Source organism: Sciurus vulgaris, assembly GCF_902686455.1.
Source record: "Sciurus vulgaris genome assembly, chromosome: 7".
Lineage (NCBI taxonomy): Eukaryota > Metazoa > Chordata > Mammalia > Rodentia > Sciuridae > Sciurus > Sciurus vulgaris.
Window position 1 is genome coordinate 20883818 of NC_136467.1, and position 23215 is coordinate 20907032.

Below are 23215 nucleotides of genomic sequence, written 5' to 3' on the forward strand. Positions count from 1 at the left end.
ACTGAACCAGGAGGACATACACAATTTAAACAGATCAAGCAATGAAATATAAGAAGCCATTAAAAACCTACCATCCAAGAAAAGCCCAGGACCAGACGGATTCTCAGCCAAGTTCTACAAGACCTTCAAAGAAGAACTCATTCCAATACTTCTCAAAGTTTTCCAGGAAATAGAAAGGGAGGGTACCCTACCAAACTCATTCTATGAAGCTAACATCACCCTCATAACCAAACCAGGCAAAGACACATCAAGGAAAGAAAATTTTAGACCAATATCCTTTGATGAGTATAGATGCAAAGATCCTTAACAAAATATTGGCAAACCGTATCCAAAAACATATTAAGAAAATTGTGCACCACGATCAAGTGGGGTTCATCCCTGGAATGCAAGGATGGTTTAACATCTGTAAATCAATAAACATAATCCATCATGTCAATAGACTTAAGGATAAGAATCACATGGTTATTTCAATTGACACAGAAAAAGCGTATGACAAAATACAACACCCCTTCATGCTCTAAACACTAGAAAAAATAGGGATAGTAGGAACATACCTGAACATTGTAAAAGCTATTTATGCTAAGCCCATGGCCGACATCATTCTTAATGGAGAAAAACTGAAACCATTCCCTTTAATAATGGGAACAAGACAGGGATGTCCCTTTTCACCACTTCTATTCAACATTGCCCTTGAAACTCTAGCCAGAGCAATTAGACAAACTAAAGAAATTATAGGGATACGAATAGGAAAAGAGGAACTCAAACTATCCTTATTTGCTGATGACATGATTCTATATTTAGAGGATACTAAAAACTCCTCCAGAAAACTTCTAGACCTCGTTATGAATTCAGCAAAATAGCAGGCTATAAAATCAACACACATAAATCTAATGCCTTTTTATACACAAGTGATGAAACATCTGAAAGGAAGATGAGGAAAACAACTCCATTTGCAATATCCTCAAAAAAAAAAAAACAAAAAAACTTGAGAATCAATCTAACCAAAGAGGTAAAAGATGTCTACAATGAAAACTACAAAATGTTGAAGAAAGAAATTGAGGAAGACCTTAGAAGATGGAAAGATCTCCCATGTTCTTGGATAGGCAGAACTAATATTGTCAAAATGGCCATACTACCAAAAGTGCTATACAGATTCAATATAATTCCAATTAAAATCCCCATGATATACCTCACAGAAATAGAGCAAGCAATTATGAAATTCATCTGGAAGAATAAGAAACCCAGAATAGCTAAAGCAATCCTTAGCAGGAAGACTGAAACGGGGCATCGCAATACCAGAACTTCAACTGTACTACAAAGCAATAGTAACAAAAGCAGCATGGTATTGGCACCAAAATAGACAGGTAGATCAATGGTACAGAATAGAGGACATGGACACAAACCCAAATCCATACAATTTTCTCATACTAGGCAAAGATGCCAAAAATATGCAGAGGAGAAAAGATAGCCTCTTCAACAAGTGGTTCTGGGAAAACCGGAAATCCACATGCAACAGAATGAAATTAAACCCCTATCTCTCACCCTGCACAAAACTCAACTCAAAATGGATCAAGGATTTCAGAATCAGACCAGAGACCCTTCATCTTTTAGAATAACTAGGTCCAAATCTTCAACATGTTGGCTTAGGATCGGACTTCATTAACAGGACTCCCATAGCACAAGAAATAAAAGCAAGAATCAATAACTGGGATAGATTCAAACTAAAAAGATTTCTCTCAGTGAAGGAAACTATCAGCAATGTGAAAAGAGAACCTACAGAGTGGGAGAAAATCTTTGCCACTCATGCGTCAGATAAAGCACTAATTTCCAGAGTATATGAAGAACTCAAAAAACTCTACACCAAGAATACAAATAATCCAATCAACAAATGGGCTAAGGAAATGAATAGACACTTCACAGAAGAAGATCTACAAGCAATCAACAGATATATGAAAAAATGTTCAACATCTCTAGTAATAAGAGAAATTCAAATCAAAACTACCCTAAGTTTCCATCTCACCCCAATTAGAATGGCGATTGTCAAGAATACAAGCAACAATAGGTGTTGGTGAGGATGTGGGGAAAAAGGTACACTCATACATTGCTGGTGGGGTTGCAATTTAGTGCAGCCACTCTGGAAAGCAGTGTGGAGATTCCTCAGAAAGCTTGGAATGGAACCACCATTTGAACCAGCTCTCCCACTCCTTGGCCTATACCCAAAGGACTTCAAATTAGCATACTACAGAGATACAGCCACATCAATGTTCATAGCTGCTCAATTCACAATAGCCAGATTGTGGAACCAACCTAAATGTCCTTCAATTGATGAATGGATAAAGATACTGTGATATATATATATATATATATATATATATATATATATACATATATATATATATATACAATGGAATATTACTCAGCTATAAAGAATAGTAAATTTATGGCATTTGCAGGCAAATGGATGAAATTGGAGAATATCCTGCTAAGTGAGATAAACCAATCTCAAGAAACCAAAGGACAAATGATCTCGCTGATAAACGGATGATGGCACATAATGGGGAGTGTGAGGGGGACAAGAATGGAGGAGGGAGGGACTGTAGAGAGAGAAAAGAGGGGTGGGAATGGTGGGGGGGGAGGAAAAAATAACATAATGAATCAAACACCATTACCCTATGTAAATGTATGATTACACAAATGGTACGCCTATACTTCATGTACAAACAGAAACAACATGTATCCCATTTGTTTACAATAAAAATAAATTTTTAAAAAAGTCCTAAACTGAATCTAGACAATTTGGAGTAAATTTCAGTTGACAACACTTATACCTACTTTTGAGTGGGGCACTAAGGCGGTTCACTGAAAATGCCCAAAGCCATAACCAGAGCCATTCAAACTGCAAACTAGGAAAATAAGTTTAAGTCTAGATTCTTCCCAACTAACTGCCCTCTGAATATGAAAACCAAGTTCAGAGTTTGTCATTGCCATTAAACTTTGGAGTTTGTTGTTGTTTATTTTACACTAATTTGGTTCATGGATCCTGTCTAAGCAACCTACCCTAGTACCTCAGCATTATCCTTGTGGTTCTCCTCCTTGAATCGCTCCCATCTGATGTATTTTCTCAAGTATTTTAAATGAATGTTCATAATCGTCAACAGCATACCACATGGTCTCACTATGATTAGAGAGACAAAATGAGGTGAACAATGAAAAGAATATTTCTTACACAAGCCTAGTGCCATGCATTTTGAATTCCATGCTGAGACAAAGACAAGCCATCTCCGATGGTGATGGGGAATGAATGGCACTTATTCTCAAGTTTTAGTCAATTCCTCATGAATAAGGGACTCTCAGAAGGAAGTCATTCTTTAAAAGCATCTTATTTAAGGTCATTGAAATAGAGTTTCTCTAGCTAACATAAATTCCTATATAAGAAAACCAATGCCCAATGTAAACAACAAAAGAAGTTAGTGATTTACAATCAGAAATTTCTAACTAACCTCTAGCTAGGGTGTTTGCATTCTAATTACTCAATTATGTTTTCTTCATTTCACTTCCCCCTACCCCCAGCCTACAGAGCTCCCTGCCCACATTGTTGTAACAGAGTCTCTGAACCTCTTCTGATTCTACGTGCTGCCCAATGCAAGGATCATTCTTCACCCAAAAAACTGTTAAATTTATTTTTTATGAAGTTATTTCTTTTAAAACTATTTGTTGATATTAGTTTAGAATATTTCAGACTGAGCAGTAGAAATTATTACACCAAGTGCTTAATAAAACGAAAAAAAATGGTCTTAAGGCACATTGCCCAAAGGTTTATGATATGATCAAAACTTCTGAATTATTTTTCTGTGATTTTCTCATGCTGGTTACCCTCAGGTAGCAAGCCTGACCACAGCAGTTACAGACCACTTACCCTCAGCAACACCAAGCCATGGACGAGAAGGATCCTGTGTCCCAGCTTATGCCCCAGCCTTTCCTACAGCAACCCAGAGTACACTTACAGAACCACTATAGAGCAAGGACCACCCTCATAATACAAAGATACTTGAGTTACCTGAAATTAAATTGGGACCCACACTAAAATCTAGAGTGAGGTCACTGTTTTTCAAACCACAAACAGGGCAGGAGACCTTCTCATTAAATTTATAAAGTATCACAAGAAAGTGTGGGAGAAAGGAGGTTGAGTAACTAGCAACAGAAGTGTTTAGAATCTGAGCATCAATGATTGATGGCCTTTGTTATGGTTTGGAAGTGAGATGTCCCCCAAAATCTCATGTGTGAAACACTTCAAGAAAGTTGAGAAGAGAAATGATTGGGTTATTACAGCCTTAACCAAATAACTGAATTAATCCCTCTAATGGATTAACTGAGTGACAACTGAAGGCATGTAAACTGTGGCTAGAGGAGGTGGGCACTGGGAGCATGGATTTTGGGGTGCTGTTTTTTTAGGATTACAGGATGCTTTTTTGTACTTTTGTATCTAGTGAGTGGAGTCTCTCTCTCTCTGCTTTCTGATCATCATGTGAGCTGCTTCCCTCTGCCACACTCTTTCACCATAATATCCTACCTCACCTGAGCCTGGAAAAATGGAACCAGCTGTCTATGGACTGAGACTTCTGAAACCACGAGCCCCCAAATGAACTTTTCCTCCTCTACAATTGTGCTAGTCAGATTTTTAGTCACAGCACCAAAAAATGCTGATTAAAACAGAAATTGGTTCCAGGAGTGGGGTCATTGTGTGGTTCAGAAGTTTTTGGAGCTTATTGGAATTTGTTGAGATGAGTAGAACAGTGTAAGTTGGAAATGCATTAGATTATTGTAAATGAAGCTTAATGATCAATTCTGGTGGGAGCTCAGAAGATCAGAATGCCAATAGGACCCCAGGCTGTGAAGACCAGGCTAAAGGGGGTTTAGATGAAAAGGAGGACATTATTGGTAATTGGACTAAAGGTCATTCATGTTATGCTCTGACTGAGTTGTCTGCATTTTGCCTGAGACTTTCTGTGAGGCTGATTTTAGAAGTCATGGACTTCTTAATCTGGTGGAAGTAATTTCTAGGCAGTATAGCATTCAGGGAGTGTCACAGGTAGTGATGGTGGCTTTTAGCAAAGTTTATTGTGATACTCAGGAGCAGAAAGCAGAGCAGAAAGATTTGAAAAACTTGGACTTGAAAGGTGAGAGTAAAACTGAGGCTAAGGAAATTGCTGTTGTTAAAGATATTACCACCCCCCCCCATAAAGAAATGCTAAATACTTTGCCCAGAGACAATAAGAAAGATGGCTTGAGGGCATCTCAGATATTGGCAAGATCAAATCCATCTCAGACTCAAGAAAGTAAAAGTGAAAATTTTTCTTGAGATGAGACCAGTGAAGTATCCTTCCTACATAATGGTGGACCTAGGAAGTTTCTTCAGCATGCTCAATCACCCAGACACTCAGAGGCTACTGCAGCAATGGTCCCTGGAGGCTTGGCTACCACTTGTAACGGCGGTAGACCTTGGCATCATCCACGTGGCTCTGGTTCTGCAGGAACACAGGATAATAGAGTTAGGGGTTCATGGAGGCTTCCACCAAGATTTCAAAGGAAGACCTTAGAAGCTAGGCAAAGTGTAGCAGGGTCTGAGTCCCTGCAGGCACCTTCTGAGATGGCAATGCATAGAGATATGAGGAGAAAGACAAAGCTGCAGTGGAGAACCACAAGATTAAGAAGTGCCAGTAACATGAAACATCATCCTAGGAAAGCTGCAGGAATTGAGCAGAGACAAGTCAACAGAAAGGTCACAGGGACTTCAATCAATAAGAATACAAATCCTTTGAACAGAACATGTGCCCCAGATCCCAGACAGGAAGCTAGAAGACTTGTTCAACCAGCTGGATTTCAGTCTTGCTTTGGTCCTGTCTCCTCTTTTTATGCCCCTATTTTTGTGAATGGAAATGTTTATTCTGTACCTTTGTATATTGGATGCTTGCAAATAGCTTTTGATTTTTGCAGGAACTCACAATGCAAGTTTACCCTGAGTCTCAGAGAAGACTTTGGACTTCAACTTTTGGGCAGTCCTTCAACAGTTGAGACAGCGGACTCTTGGAAATGGACAAAATGTATTTTTCATTGTCCGATGGTCATGAGCTTTGGGGGGCTGAGGGTGGAATGTTATGGTTTGGATGTGAGGTTCCCCCCCAGATCTCATGTGTGACACAATTCAAAAAAGTTTAGAGGAGAAATGATTATATTCTGAGAGTCTTAACCCAATTGGTGAATTAATCCCCTAATTGGATTAACTGGTAGCTGAAGGCAGGTAGGACGTGGATGGAGGAGTTGGATCAATGGGAGGGTACCTTTGGGGTGCGTATGTGGTGAGCTGAGCTTAGTCTCTCTCTCTGCTGCCTGATCATCATGTGAGCTGCTTCCCTCTACCACACTCTTCCACCATGATGTCCTGCCTCATATTGGTCCCAGAGGAATGGATCCTGCTGTCTGTGGACTGAGACCTCCAAAACTGTGAGGCCCCAAATAAAATTTCCCTCCTCTACGATTGTGTTGATGGGATCTTTAAGTCACAGCAGTGAAAATGCTGACTAAAATAACCTTGTTGCTCTCCATGAGATTCATGTTGTGGTTAAAATCTTCCATATAAGAAGTCCTTAACGTAGCATTTGGCTTTTAACACTAACATGTAGCTCATGTTAAATCTTTCTGTGCTGTCCTTGTAATTGTTATAAATAATGGTGCATTTTTTATAAACTTGAATTAATATAAAAATGCCTCCCTGCCCTTTAATTGTCCCTAACTAGAATATTAGTACACTGACTGACTGTACTAAGGGACAGTATATGATAGAACACCTTCATCACTCAGGTCTTTCTACCTATCAAATTTCCTGCTGTTCTGTGCCAATCAGAAATAAATTAACCATCTTGGGGATGACATGACCACAGTATCCCCTCTATAGAAGGACCTTGTCATTTCTACTTTCTTCAGAAAGCAGAAAGCAATAGCAGGAGTGCATTTGGGAGCTAGCAAATGATTCCATCTTGATCCAAGTCTTTGATCTCTGTAAGTGATACACCCAGCCTTGCCAATGGCCAAGGTGCTTTTGTATCCAGAACCTTCTCTAAGGGCTCATGAGCACTGTGAGAATATTAGGAACACATACAGCCATTACACACTTTCATCTGCTACTTGCAGCATTATAAGAAACCCAATACTTGCATTTTGGGAATACAGTAGGATATAATGGAATACTTTGTAAACAGACAATCATATACTATAGAATGTTGAAAGAAAATAAGTTTATTAGCCAGGAGTTAAATTTTAAATTTAGGTTATTGTTGCATTGCAAACATCTTCCTTGGGTAATTAATAATCTATAATAATTTATAAGATAATTTTTTTTGTCAGCAGTTTCTTTCTAATACCTAATGTCTCAGTCCACTTTCCTTTCCTTTCAATGAAGCGTGATCAACATACAAGAACATTGCATCTTGGATAGCTAAAGCAAAGGCTAAGCTTTAATCAAAGTAATATAAATAGAAAAATTACAGCACATGACAGGAAACTGATAGTTATCCATCGATAGGATGAATGAAGGAATTAACTTTCATTGCTTTATAAAGATTAGTAATTTTCTAAATTGCAAATTAAAAAATCATCAAATGTGCTTTGACTAAAAGCATTAAAAGGCGGATATTTTGATCTGAGTTTTGATCTGTAAACAATTACTCTTCATTCTCCTTTGAAATAAAATCATGTGTTAATATTTTATATTGTGAGACATACCATGTAAATAAGAATATACCAAATGTAATCCTGTACTTTAAAGTGTCAGACTGAAATAAAACAGAAAGAGACAGGGTCCCCAAAGAAGAAGTTTACTCAAGAATAGAAGATTACAATCTGGAATACGCTTCCCTTTGCAGACTATAGGCACATCCAAAGGGGAAGCTTTTAATGCAGAAAGGAGAAGTTCACTAAACACTGAGAACATTGGTGTTAGCTCATTGATGGACGTAGCTGAGTGCCCTATACCCGTGTCTTATCAGGAATCCTACATTTGTGAGGAGTTCCTTATATGGTTCTCATCATGGACATGCATACAAGGATTTCTTGAAATCAGTCCTATCACAGGAATATGTGCATGAGTGTTCCTTGTTCATGGCCTCCAGGCTTTATTTTGATAGGGTTTGACATAAGTGACTCCATTTTTGTTTTGATAACTCTGCAGACGAATAGTAATAAAACAAACACACATGCACTCAGGACTAAGAATAATATATAAAACACTAGCAATATCTTTAAATCACCTATCTGTTCCTTATGTAATCTTTCTCTTCATGAGACTTTCTAAAATATTGTTTATCATTCAAAAATTTCCTTTCTGATCTCACCATTCCCAAATAATGTTATTTAATTTGAATTCTATGTGGATGAATCACAGTGTAATCCTCTGACCTGACCAGTCTTGTGACTCACGTTGTGTTTTTGAGATTCATCCACATCAATATGCATAGTTTTAATGAATTTATTTGAACTGCTATATAGTATTCTACTAAATATGGCGGAGATCAACACTATCCATTCTCTAGTCAATGAACATTAATCGCTTTTATGTTTTCACTGTTGCAAATAATTCTGTCATGAAGATTTCATATAGTTTAAGTGCTCATGTGCAAGACTTTCTGCAAGGTATTGAAGTGTAATAAGAAATGCATTTTGTTCTTGTCTCAGTTTCTGGTACAGAGCTCCTAAAACACTTGGAGTTTGTGGAATGACAGAAAGATGTCTTTTGCCACTCAAAATGTATCCCATTTGATCACATCAGACTTTGTGTTAATGAGGTGACGTAAGGTGAGGCCCCTACACAGACTCAGGATGGGGCTGATCACCCAAAGTGATTAGAGGGTTGAAACTACCAGTTCCTCCCACTGTCTTCCAGAAAGGAGAGAAAATGGCTACAGATTAAGCTCTTTATTAAAAATTCCTGAAATTTTCCATGAACTTTGGGCTCATTAACACATCAAAATGCTGAGAGAAAGGAGGACATGGGGAGGGCATAGAAATTTGCTGTCCTCTCTTTCTCTGTCTCTACACACACACACACACACACACACACACACACACACACCCTTTTCCCCACGCATGTTTTCCTTTTGGCTACTCCTGAGTTATATCTTTTGTAAGAAACTGGTAAATACAAAGAGTTCCCTTGAATTTTTAAGCTGTTCTAGCAAATTATCAAAACTGAAGAAAGACTAATAATAACTTCTTATTTACAGACAGGCAGTTAAAAGTCTAAGAGGCACAGCCTTGTGATCGGCATCTAAAGTCAGAGTGGCCTTGTCATTGGAGAAGAGGATGTCTCCCAAAAAAGGTCTGAGAAATTCCCAGAGGAAAGGGGAAACAGCACAGGACCAGAGTGGTTCTTGGCATACTTGATGGAAAAGAATTTCAGCCTGAGTTAGTCAAAGGCATAGACGGGTTTATTTAGGAATAGATACACATTCAAGGGAGAATGTGAGCTGTCTTGAGATTGGGAAGCAACGCTGACTTTTGCTGGGGGCCCAATATTTATAGAAGAACTCTATTAGGGACTGGACTGGAGGTGGAGCCAGGGTGGAGCTACACAGTTTTGCACCAGTTTTCTCTGCTCTTATGTATTTTCCTCATTTTAGAAGGGCATGTGCCAAGGGCACATTGCTCAAAATTTACAAGTGTGCTTTCTGCATCTCAATGGCTTGTGAATGTTTCCTTTAAGATTCAGTATTTCTATCTCTTTATCCTAAATCTCTATCTCAGTCTTATGGGACTGAGCCCTTTAACTTTGTGGGACCTGATACTAATGCCAGGCAGTGTCAGATTTGGATTCAATTGTAGATCACCCAGCTGATATCTGGAGAGTCAAAGAACTGCTTGATGGGTTGTGCAGGGAGTGCATATTTGCTGTGTCAAAGTTTTGTGTGTGTATAGACAAATGGTACTTTTCACAAGAATATACCTAGAGGTTGTAAGGTCATAGAATATGTGTGTATTTGATTTTTTGTGTAATACCTAGGTATTTTCTTCAAATGGATATCACCTGCAGTGATAAAGAATTCTTGTTGCTCCAAATCTTCCCCATAAATCTTACTATCAAATTTTCACTTTTGTCTAATCTGATGATAGTGAGATGTTATTTTATTATGGTTTTAGTTTAACTCCTCTTAAACATATTGAGCATAATTTTGTACATTTATGGGCCATCAATATAGTCTCTTAAGTTAAATACCTGTTTGTTTAAGTTTTCTACTGCTGTGGTAAGTAACTACCACAAAGGCAGTACATGTACAAATTCAGGTTACAAGTTGGAAATGTTGTATGATATGTAAGAGTTAATATATACATAGATAGATATCGATCTATATATATGGTCTTTGCCATATATATGTGTGTGCATTCATATACATACATATATATATATATATATATGATCTTTGCCTCTCTCTCCTTGCACACAGCTTCTGAAACCCTTGGAATGTCTGTTGTTTCAAATGTCTTTTCAGTGTGCTAATGAAATACAGCTGGGGCACCTGAATAACCTCAGGATGGAGGCTGATTGCTAGAAATCCAACCCTGTGAAGAGAGACTTTGGAGTTTGAGCCTCACCACTCAACTCTGGGGAGGGGAGAAGTACTAAGGCTGAGTTAATTACCAGTAGCCAATGATTTAGAGCAGTGACCTAGCTCTTAATCATGCCTATGTACTGAAGCCTTCATAAAAACCTCAAAAGCAAAGGTTTCAGGGAGCTTCCAGGTTGAGTGCATGAGGGGGGTGGGAGGGTGAAGTAGCCTGGGTGTGCTTGAGGCTCCAATACCTTGTCTTGTGGGTCTCTTCCAGCTAGCTTTTCTTTTGTAACCTTTTACCACATGTGGGCAAATGTAAGGTCAGTGTTTGCCTGAGCTCTGTGAGCCATTCTAGAAAATAATCAAAACTGAGGAGGGAGTCAGAAGAATCTCTAATTTATAGTTCATCAGTCAAAGTCAGATAAAACTAACCTGGGACTGTTGATCAATGACTGATATGTGGGGTGGTCTTGTGGGATTGAACCCATGACCTGTGAGATCCATACCAACTCCAGTTAGTGTTAGAATTAAACTGAATTGTAGGACACCCAACATATTTGGAAGGTTAGAGAATTGCTTGGTGTGAGAAATTTCTACTGATACTGGAGACTAAAAGTATTCTGTGTTGAGAGAAGGACAGGAGAAAAAAGTGTATGTGTGTGTGTGTGTTTTCTTTATATTAAAAAAAGACTGAATTCAAGATAACAGCAGAACCTGTATTCGTTTGAAATCTCTGTGGCATAACATATGACCCTACCCTTTCTGACTTCTAGGATAGACATTAAACTGCAGAATTCTCATATCATCTACTAAGAATTTTATTTTTATGTACTATTTTTATTACTATCTTAATAATACTTTTTTTATCTTTAAATCTATTTTGTCTGCTATTAACATAGCAAACTCCCTTGTTGTCATTAACATTTACTTTATATACCTTTTTCTAAACTCTGCTGTCAACCTTCCTGTGTTTCAATGCGTTAGATGAATATTATTTTAACTACATGTTGGTGTGTTTATTTATTTTTTTATCCACTCAACATTATTTGTAATTTTAACTGGAGAATTTAGGCCATTTAAATTTATTGTTGACTATATATTTCAATTTATATCTAGAACTTAATTTTGTGTTATCAGTTAGTTTCTGTGTGTGTGTGTGTGTGTGTGTGTGTGTGTGTGTGTGCACATGTGTTGTATTTTCTTTACTTCTGGTTAGTTAACATGTTTCTTTTTCAATCTGTGTCAGTCAGCTTCTCATCACATCAAAACACCTGACACAGGCTATTTGTGAAGAAAAAATGGTTTCTTTAGATTGGACTGCATGAATGACAATGGAAAGAATAGCAGGAGTGTGTCTGGGAGCTAGAAAATGATTATATCTAGACCTAGAAGCACAGAAAGAAGTGGATTGTACAATCCTTTTTGAGGGCATGCTCCCAATGGCCTAGGACCCATGTCTTAAAGGTTTTATCACATTCCAGTAGTGTCATCCTATGGGTCAGGTCTTCAATCACAATGGACTTTTGATGAACACTCAAACCACACCTAAACCATAACATTCTACATCAGACATTTGAGGGTTTATGCCAATTTTAGTCAGCCTTTCATCACCGTGACCAAAAGACCAATTAGTGGAAAGAAAGTTTATTTGGGGGTTCATGGTTTCAGAGGTCTCAGTCTAGAGGTGACCAGCTCCATTTCTCTGGGCCCAAGGTGTGGCAGAACATCATGGTGGAAGACTGTGATAGAGGAAAGTGTCTCAGGATACGACCACTGGGAAGCACATAGTCTTTAAAGTAAAATTTATTATTACATCATTTTATATTTACAAAGATATTACATGTAGTATATCACAGAATGTTCCTATATAGTCCTTACCCAGTTTTTCAATACTCACATTTTATATTACCACAGTACTTTTATCAAAACTAAGACATTGGTGCATTACTATTACATAAACTCCAGACTATTTAGATTTTATTGGTGTTCTTTTATGGTTTAAATATTAGGAGTACCCCAAAAGCTCATCAGTGAGATAATGCAAGAAGGTTTACAGGTGAAATGATTTGGTTATGAGAGCCTTAACTCAGTATATTAATCTCCTGACAGGGATTAACTGAGTGATAACTGTCAGTTGGTAGAGTGTGGCTGGAGGAGGTGGGTCTTTGGGGGTGAGCCTTTGGGGTAAATATTTGATGAGATGAGCTTAGTCTCTCTCTGCTTCTTGACCATCATGTGAGCCTCTTCCCTCTGCCATGCTCTTCACCATGATGTTCTGCAGCACCTCAAACTGGGAGGAATGGAGCCAGTTGTCTATGGACTGAAGTCTCTGAAATTGTGAGCCCCAAATAAACTTTTCCTCCTCTAAAATTGTTATCAGGTCTTTTAGTCACAATAGCAAAAAAAAGTGTCTATATGTTCCAGTATCCAATTCTAGTTACCATATTACGTTTAGATCCTGCTTCTTTTACATAACAAAGCCTAAATTATGAGGTTTCATATCTACCACTGAAATCACCCAAATAACTTTGAATATTTTAACTCTCATCACCCTCATTTCCATTTATATGTTATTATGGTACAACATTTTAGTTCTATCCTTTATTATGCTCACATATTAAATATTATTGCTGTCCTTGCTCTTATATACATTTTATGTTTATGAAGACTTACTCATATTTGACAGTGTATCTGTTTACCTTTGTATACTCATATCAAACATTCTACCTACAAACATCTTATTTTACTCAAAACCTACTTTCAGAATTTCTTCTAATGAATGACTTTCTATCAAAAGAATGGACCAACTTTTGTTCAGCCCTGAAATGTCTTTATTTTACCTTCATTGGTGAGTAATAGTTTCCTCAAAACAAAATACTAAATTGGCAGTGATTTTCTCTTAGCATGTTGAAGATATCATTATGCTATCTTCTAGACTCCATATTGTTTTGGAGAAATTAGAAATTAGCATCATTTCTGTTTCTCTGTAAGTGGTCTGCTATTTTCTCTCTCTTCTATTTTTTTATTTATTATTTTTTTCTTTTTCTAAAATTTTTTTTCTTTTTTTTTTTTTTTTTTTTTAGTTTACAGACTGCATTTTGTTTCATTATACACAAATGGGGTACAAATTTTCATTTCTATGGTTGTGCACAATGTAGATTCATACCATTCATGTAATCATACATGTGCATAGGGTAATATGTCTGTCCCATTCCACCATCTTTCATATCCCTGCCCCCTCTTCCCCCTCATTACCCTCTACATAATCTAAAGTTCGTCCATTCTTCTCTCACCCTCCATTTCCCACCCCCATTATGTATCATCATCTACTTATCAGGGAAAACATTTGGCCTTTGGTTTTTTGGGAGTGGCTTATTTCACTTAGCATAAATATTCTCCAATTCCATCTATTTATCTGCAAATGCCATAATATTATTCTTCTTTATGGTCAAATAATATTCCATTGCATATATATACCACAGTTTCTTCATCCATTCATCTGTTGGAGGGGCATCTAGGTTGGTTCCATAATCTAGCCATTGTGAATTGAGCTGCTATAAATATTGATATGGCTGTGTTACTGTAGCAATATGGAGATTCTTCAGAAATCTTGGAATGGACCCACATTTTGACCCAGTCATCCCATTTTTCTCTCTTTTAAATGTATGTTTTTGTTAATATTCAGTTATCCAGCGACTTCATGATGATGTGTTTATGTGTTAACTTATTTTTCATATTTACAATTCCCTATATTTGACAATTCGTTCCTTTGAACAATTCTAGTAAATTCTCATCTACTATGTCTTATATAATGCCTTTTCCATTTCATTTTGATTAGTTACCACATATATTTAATATATTTATATATTACCACTCCAATCCACCCTAAGTACAAGAGTTAATCTTCTATCTTTCACCATTAATTTATTTCATTGTATCTTTTTGGATCTGTATCTTGAATTTTTCTCAGCTCTGTCTTCTGGTTCATTGAGTTTCTGTTCAACTGTGTCTTGTGTGCTATTTAATCTCTTCATGGAATTTTAAAATTTTGTACATATTTAATTTATAGATGTTCTATCTGATTCTTTTTGCAATGTATTATGTTGGTTTTTTAATAGTCTTTGGTTTTCTGACATTTTCAAACTTATTTTTAATTTATTTGGACTTATTCTATAATTTCATAGTCCATATCCATTTACATTCAATTTCTGATAATACCAGAAGCCCTCGTGGGTCAATTTTAACATCTCTTGTCTAACTTGTTCTTATAATACCTTGTATTCTTTGTGATTTTTTTTTTCTGTGAGTTGTCTACTTTCCTTGAAATTCTCTTTGCAAGAAAATTCCGAGGCCTGAGTTGTAGTTACTTGTCTCCAGAGGGGATTTTTATTTTCACATGTCACTAGCCTGGGGTTGCTTCCAAACATGGTCCAATTTAAATTTGCTGCTTAAGGTTTTTCAGATAGAAAGAATTAAGATGACATATCTTCATGAAGACTGGATTTAGTTACAAATTCTCAAGTGAGATTAACTTTTTCTCCATCCCACATCAAGGTAAAGATAGTTTTTTAAAATTTCTCATACTAGGAATACAAAGAATATGATTATGTAATTCTTTGGGGTCTCAGTTTTACTTCTAAGTCTTCTTTAAGGTTAGGTTTTCATCTTATGGAGATCTGAGTCTCTGTGTCTATCACCCTTGCTTGTATAGCCTTCCGAAGGAAAGCTCAAGGTCCCAACCCTTGAGTAAATGCCAACAACAATACATATTTGGCCCACAGCACTCCTATTTAATTATAGTTTTGTCTCTGTGAATTCTTCCTTTTCCATTAATGTGTCTGAAAAGCTTTTCAAAATATATTTTATTCGATTTGTTTTAATTGGGAGAGTCATCAAGGTATCTAATTTGCTATTTTGATGAAACCTGAAATCACTGGGGGTAAAAGCTTTAGATTTACTTTTAGACCCTGTTTTTGCTTCATGGGGAAGTTCCAAAGCTCCATTATGCAAGTCAGAGTAATATAATTCATGGAATTACCACTCCGATTTTATTTGCATTGTGTATTGGGTATAAACTGATGCCTAACACAAAACAACAAGCCAAGCAAAACACACACACACACACACACACACACACACACACACACACACACTGAGAAAAGATAAGTGGATACACTAGAAAATTGAAGGAAACTTGGTCACTGATTCTTCACTAATCCTAGTGTAAGACCAGGACTCAAATTGATTCTGTGCATATCACTTGCCAACCACGAATTGTATGCAAATTCCCACAGCACGGACTGACGCAAAGTTATTTGGAAGAGAATAATGAACAGAAATTGAGAGTCAGGTGATATCGAATATATATTATCAATAGTGCGCTAGTTTAATTTGGTTTCCATTATACCCTGTACCTTTGGGCATTTATTATTGATCATTATTTATGAAATTGCATAAATAATCTTTTAGTTTCATAATTTTTCTGAACCCATGGCCAGATAGATCACAAATTTTTAACTCAAAAATTTTCTAACTCTTATTTATAAATATCAGCGGTTAAGAAGTTGCATCTCTTTTCTTGAATTCTTTAAAGCTAACCTCACTTGAGCAACTGCTGACAATCGTGAAATGTTTTCTTTCAAATGTAAGGATGCTACACCAAAATTAAGAACTGTTGCAGTTGCTCTTTTAACATGAAAGAAAATCAACACTCTCTTAATGACCTACTTATGATTCTGATCATAATGCTTGAGTAACCCTAGTTCTGTGTAAACTGTCTTGAATGGTCCTGAAAGAGAGATTTTGGTCTTCTTAAGAACAAATTTTTTTCATCTACACAAACCCCTAACAACATTCCAGGATCTACTTCATTTTGCCTTGAAAAATCAATGTTACCAAGTGTTATTGGATATATAGATTCGTTTTAGAAATCAAGCAATGGCACATGTGAGTTCACCACACGACTCCCATACTAAACTTCAAAAATATCAGATGATTTAAAGAATAGAGTGAGTCTGTTTATTGGTCTGCATTCTGGGCAAGAAAGAAAACTATGGAAGCAGCGTCTATCACCATGTCACTAGGTACTTTATCTTGGCCAAGACATTTACTCTTGTGGTGTTCTACGAAATGATGTAACTATAAACAGATTTCATATTTATAACTCCCAGTATATTCTGATTTGTTAGCTATTTGACCATTTTTCTCAGGAATGATTGGTGTTAGAACAAAGAAGACTTGCTGCTTAGTCACTTAATGGTTAACTGTTCTCCAGAATTGCCCATCTTACCTATAAAGCTGTTTTTAAAATGAGTTAGTTTTCTTTGGTTTATTTTTTCCCAGGATTCATTCAGAGAATTTGGAATAATTATTGGTAAACTGATTTATCATAGGTATAAAAAATAGAAATATTCTTACAGTTAATATTAGCAGTATAACAAATCAGTGAGTATTTATTTGATTTATTATATTTAAGCCAAAATGGATTCAATATCTAATATTAAATAAGTCTGCATTTTATTAATTTTTTTTCTGTAATCTTAACAATATTTAGTATATTTATCCTCTACCAGGTGAGAGGGCAGCAGAGTTTTAAGAAATTTATTCAGTGGTGAGAAGGACAGGCAAGAAACCAAGAATGACTTGGAGATTTGGGCCCAAGTGACAAAGAGATCAAAGAGAGATATTAATAGAAGTAGAAAGTCAAGATGAGAAAGTGAGTCTAGAGAGAAAGGGAAGAGGAGAAATTGATTTTTTTTTTGTCATATTGATTTTGAATTAGAAATGCAAAGTGAAGGGAATCAGAGATCTAAATGTAAAAAAAAAGAAAGAAACAAAAAAGTACTGGTAAATAACATAGGTAATTTAAAGCCCAGGAGCAATTGAAAATATTGATAAATCGGAGTATATAGCTATGACATTTTTTTAATGACAAGAAACACCATAAGCAATGTCTCAAGACAAAAGACAGATTACATACATTTTGGCAACTTATTAGAAATGTGCTAAATACATGAATAACTCCTAAACATTGAACTTTTTTTTAAAGCAACACATACAAAATATATGCATAAGCCTGTATTTTTATGGAAAAATCAATTCCAATGACCAAGAAGTTTAGTAAAAATCATGTCATCTCCTGTATAAATTGGAAGTATTAAACTGATTCATTACTTTGTGCTCTTTGCTAGTGGTGTAGTGGAGGAAGTTTCTCTTATCTGTTTTCATTGAAAATGTAGAAGCAATGACCCTATAAAAGGACTAATCCCAGTACCCACATTATAGTGGATAAATATCCCTTCTCTCACAGGAATCCAGGGTTCCTTAGTAAAACATTGTTCTAGGTTTGGAGCAGGAAACATTTGACTAATCTATCATACTAGATAGCAAGAAAGTTAACAACAACAAATAGAATCATCTCAAAGGGACACTTAAAAGTTTATTTCAAGGGGACCTCTACAGCCAAATTTGTAATAATATGAGCAGCAAAAAGAATCATAAATGCAAAAAGAAACTAAAGATATCAGAATTTTTTTAAAAAATCATAACATTATAATGAAATGGATTCTATCAAAAAATAAAACAAAAGAAAGGCTAGAGATGCAGCTCATTGGTAGAGAGCTTGTCTGGCATGTGAGAAGTCGTGAGTCTAATCCCCAGCAAAATAAATGAATGTATCCAGATAGGTAGGTAGGTAGGTAGGTAGGTAGGTAGATAGATAGATAGAACAAACTTTTCTAAAATGCTCATTACCTTTAGTTGCTAAGACATCAACTAATTACTCTGAAAATTTGTAAGTTAATGGAATAAGTAACATATGTATACTATCTTTCATTGTGAATCATATTTTGGAGCAACTAAATAGTCATTACAGGAAATTCCCTCTGAGTAAAAGAGATAAAATTATATAATTAGGATTTTCCAGCTCCGAATGAAACAGTAGATATGGACAAGGATCGTCAAAGATGTTAAAATCATTAGGTTGATGGGGAACTTGAAAATGACTATATCAGCTTAATGTCAATAGAATGCAGTGATAAATAATAGCAGTAATAACATAGACAAGACACGATGTGCCTAATTAGGTGGTTTCTTAGAAAACACAGTCTCATCTGCTTATGAGAAATTCTTTCCTAAAAATGGAACCTGGATGGGGGTGGTGCACAACAAAAGGTTGGCAAATTGCTGGCCATTTTTAAGTGAGGCAATGGGAACATGGTATCCATTGTATCATTCTCTCTGTTTTGTGCACATATGAAAATTTTCATTAAAATTTAGTTTTCTAAAAAGAAAATGTAGAGGAATACATTGAATAAAAGCTTAAAGCTGGGAAATATATATGGAACTACCTCCATAGAAGTTAAGCAAAGAGATGTCATGAGCTCAGAGGTTCCTTAAAAAGGGCAAGAAAAGAGAGAAGAGAGTCAAAGAAAAAACTGCAGGGAAGATTCCTATTGGGACAACAGGAGCCACTGAAGGGAGACCAGAGGTATTCAAAAGGGAGAGACCAACAAAAGGAAAGTGCCTCACAGGCCCTAAGGGAAAGGGAACAAATCTAACTTGAGACAAAAGAAAAGTAAGAATGGCTGTGGGCATTTTAAAATAAATATATTAGGAAAAGAAGGCCCTTGGATTTGGAAGAACTCATGGTTCTAAGTCAACAGGAATCAGGAGCAATGCCTGAGATTGATGGTCCCAACGAGCTCTTTCCTAACTCATCAAACATTTTTCATTGTGTGTCTGTCTGGAACCAAGAAATGGGCAGCTTCTCAGACACCAGCGACGGGTGGGTATAAATATTCAGAAGATGAGACTAGTTTCATTTGACATGAAGAGAAAGGCCACATCATTGGCATAGAAATCCCCTTAATGGAGTTTTTATCTCTGGTAAGCAGATCCAGAAACTAAAAAACCTGCCAGAAGAGGAAAGGTTGATGGTTTAAAAATATCTCGATTGGAAAATAATATCCTGCTCTGAGAAAATACCATCTTACATTATTCTTTACTTTGAGATCTACAATTACTACCCACTGCCTTCCCTAATTCTCAGTCTTAACACCTGGAGAATTCAATGTCTTTCTCCCAGTTCTTGAAGGATTTTTGATTTGGGTAACCTTTGGATATAGACACTACAGCAGTGGGTTTGTGGGAAAGAATTTAAAAAATATAATTCTCCCCCTTGTCTCGCCTGATTTCTTTGAAGCCAGGTGCTATTTCCCCAACGTTCCATTTATATTATGCCATTTGCCCAGTTTCTCAGCAATAAAATCCCGGCTTTTTACTGCTTAAACCTAAAGAAAAATGAATTTCCAACATATTGTCATGTGTACTACATCTGGGAAGGCAAGCTATTTGTGGCCCCAGGGAAATTTTGGCAGAATTTTTACAACCACACCATTAGTGCCAGCAAATGAGGGAAGTGTATGTATTGATAATTAGAGAAATCTCATTTGGGATGACATCATCTGCATATGAGCTGAAGTGCATACTCCTTCAAGATGAAGCCAAATACTACATTTCTGGCAGCAACCTGACTTATAAGGAATCCAAAGTAATGTTGCCTCAAAATCTGGGAAAAAAATTCCAAAAGTTGGCACGCAGGGTAGATCCATTAGTTCTCAGCTTTGCCCACATCCTTGGCAACTCTACCCGGAATAGATGTGTTTTGAGATGTCACCCAAGAACTTGACCTACTGGAAAGGATGTGATTTTTTTCCCTATATTTTAGGATGTGTTTGTGGGTTTAGAGTGAGGGTGAGGTAGATCGTAAAAATGAGGAAAACCCCTAAAGATAAAAATATACCTCATTAGGTAATAGTAATGAATTCAATAAGATTAGTATTCCATAGTTAATGGGAGGACTAATTTAGCGCAATAGAGTGAAACTTTTAATGTTCCCAGTTTTCTCATGTATTGATCACAGACCAAATGTTTAGAAACTGACTACTTTTAAAATGAGAATGTCCTCAGGCCATAGCAGTTTCTGTATAAAAATTCAGTGAACTGGTCCAGTCCATCATTCAAATTAATAAGTGCCTCTGATCTTTGTGGTCTCATGGTAATGCGAGTAAAGTATATGAGAAGAGCACTAGATTAGTCAAAAGACCTGAGTTCTTACTACCTGTGCTTTTAAGCCAGAGACAGTAAACCTCCAGACACCCCTGTTCCCTCTAAAAGTGGAAAATGTGACCTTCTGACAGGATGACATTATTGAAGGCATGAAAGTACTCCATGCTATTCTAAACCAATTATTAACCAGAAATTTAGTCTTGGGAATATTTTCTTTCCCTTCAAAAGATGTTCAGTTTTTTTTTTTTTTTAAGTTTGTTATACTTAGTTACACACGACAGTAGAGTGCACTTCGACACATGATACATAACGGAGTGTAATTTCTCATTCTTCTGGTTGTACATGATGTAGAATCAAACTGGTCATGTAGTCATATATGAACATAGGGTAATAATGTCCAATTCATTCTACTCTCCTACCTACCCCTGTTCTCCCTCACTCCCCTCTACCTGATCCAAAGTACTTCTATTCTTCCCTAGCTGCCCCCACCCCTTATTGTGATTTAGCATCTGCATTTCAGAGAAAACATTTGGCCTTTGGTTTTTTGGGATTGGTTTATTTCACTTAGCATGATATTCTCCAGCTCCATCCATTTACCAGCAAATGCCATCATTTCATTCTTATTTATAGCTGAGTAATATTCCATCGTGTTTATATGTCTTATTATCTTTATCCATTCATCTATTGAAAGAAACCTAGGTTGGTTCCATAATTTAGCTAATCTTTAGGTTTTTTTCAGATTTCATTTTCTTTCTATATAATGGCTAAATAACTTGGAAGTAATTTGTTTGCCTATATTTCTTATTTTACCAACTCTATCTGCTTCTGATAGATGCTTGTAAGTTGGTCCTTGGAAGACATTTTCTAAAAGAAGCCAAAGGTTTTCTTTGTCTTTAAATGTTAAAAATAAATAGTATTTTGGGGCATAAGTGTGCACTGGTGATTAATCCTGGGGTGTCACAAATGTTAAGTAGATACTGTACCACTGATCTACATCCCTGGCCTCTAAAAACAACAGTTTTTAAGAGTAACTTTATGATGATTTACTCATGCCTCTTTTAGAGAACTTTGAATTTGATTGGATTTATAAGTGGTTCAGGCACAAGCAATGGAAGTTAAGAGTAGAAATTTAATAGGTGTATGAGCATTTGATTGGAAATCAGCTAGGCTTTTCCAAGGGCAACAAAACAATTTTATCAACCTTACAATTGGAACTATCTCTGAATATGAAAAGAGCTTTGCCCTACTGGCATCTCAGAAGAATGTTCTCCCCAGGAAGCACTCTTCTGTGCTGCCAAATAAGTTCTCTGTGGTGACTGATGTTCCATATTTCCTCAGAGACAGACAGACAGAGAAGCAAGTATTCCCCTGCTTAGTTTTTTGTTCTACTCAGGCCTCCAGTAAAGACAAGGAGGCCCACCCACATTGGAAAGAGCCATCTAACTCATGAAGTCTACTTATTTAAATGTTAATCTCAGCAAGACACCTCCTCACAGATGTAAGATATGGAAAATGACAAACCCCAATATAGTGTGGCCTGGGAAGAGGGAGTGAGGAAGAAGGCAGCACATTGGTAACAGTGACCCTTTCCCAGGGACAGGCCCAACCATGGGAAGGAAATGCCCATCAAGCCTAGAATGGCAGTCTCTGGGAGGAAACCAAAGCATTGATCCTTCCCCAAAGAAATCCTTTCCCAGTGACAGTACAATGGGAACCTGAAGGGAAAGAGAGAAGCACTCAGTGCTGACCCCAGATCCTCCATTCTTCTCCAAGTAAGAATATTGCCCAGTAAAAACAAATTTCAAATTCTCACAAACCTGTTTCCTGAACGCCCAAACTGGCACCCTCTGTCAATAATTAAGTCACATCTCAGTGTAACCTATACAAGCACAGACTCCTCTTTTGGCCAGGAGCTCATTTTCCACCAGGAAAGTGGGTCCTTCAGATGCATGATTTCACCACTGAATAAAGGCTCTGCTGATGTGTGACGTTGGTACCCAGCTCAGTCATTTTGTGTTAACAAAGACAAACCCCAAATGATTTGTAACCAACTCTTGGGTCCAGCCAAATGGCTATGTAGAATTAACCATCACACCGCATGTGCTACTCCCAACTCAGTGTTATTCCCAGTTCTTCATTTCCAAGACCACAAAATATTGGTGTCACTCAGGGTTTAGTCCTGGGCCTCCTCTCATCTCTTCTTCACTCCCTCCCACATGCTAGTTACATGTCAGTCATATGTGTGTATGTACTTGTGTATGCATACATGTATATGCACATAAAACATACATAATTGCATGCACATGTGGTTTACATTGTGTTTGTATTAGAATTAACAGTTTTATAAAATTATAGTTTATGGATTGGTGGGGTTCTTTCTGATATTTCCCACCCACTATACTATATTCACTTATTTTTTTATGTTGATCTTAAACCACTATAATGATGTAATAACACTAATGGATTGTGACTCACGGTTCTAAAAACACTGCTCTTCTCATGACTTTAAATACATCTATAGGCTGACGCTTCCTAAATTTATCTCTCCT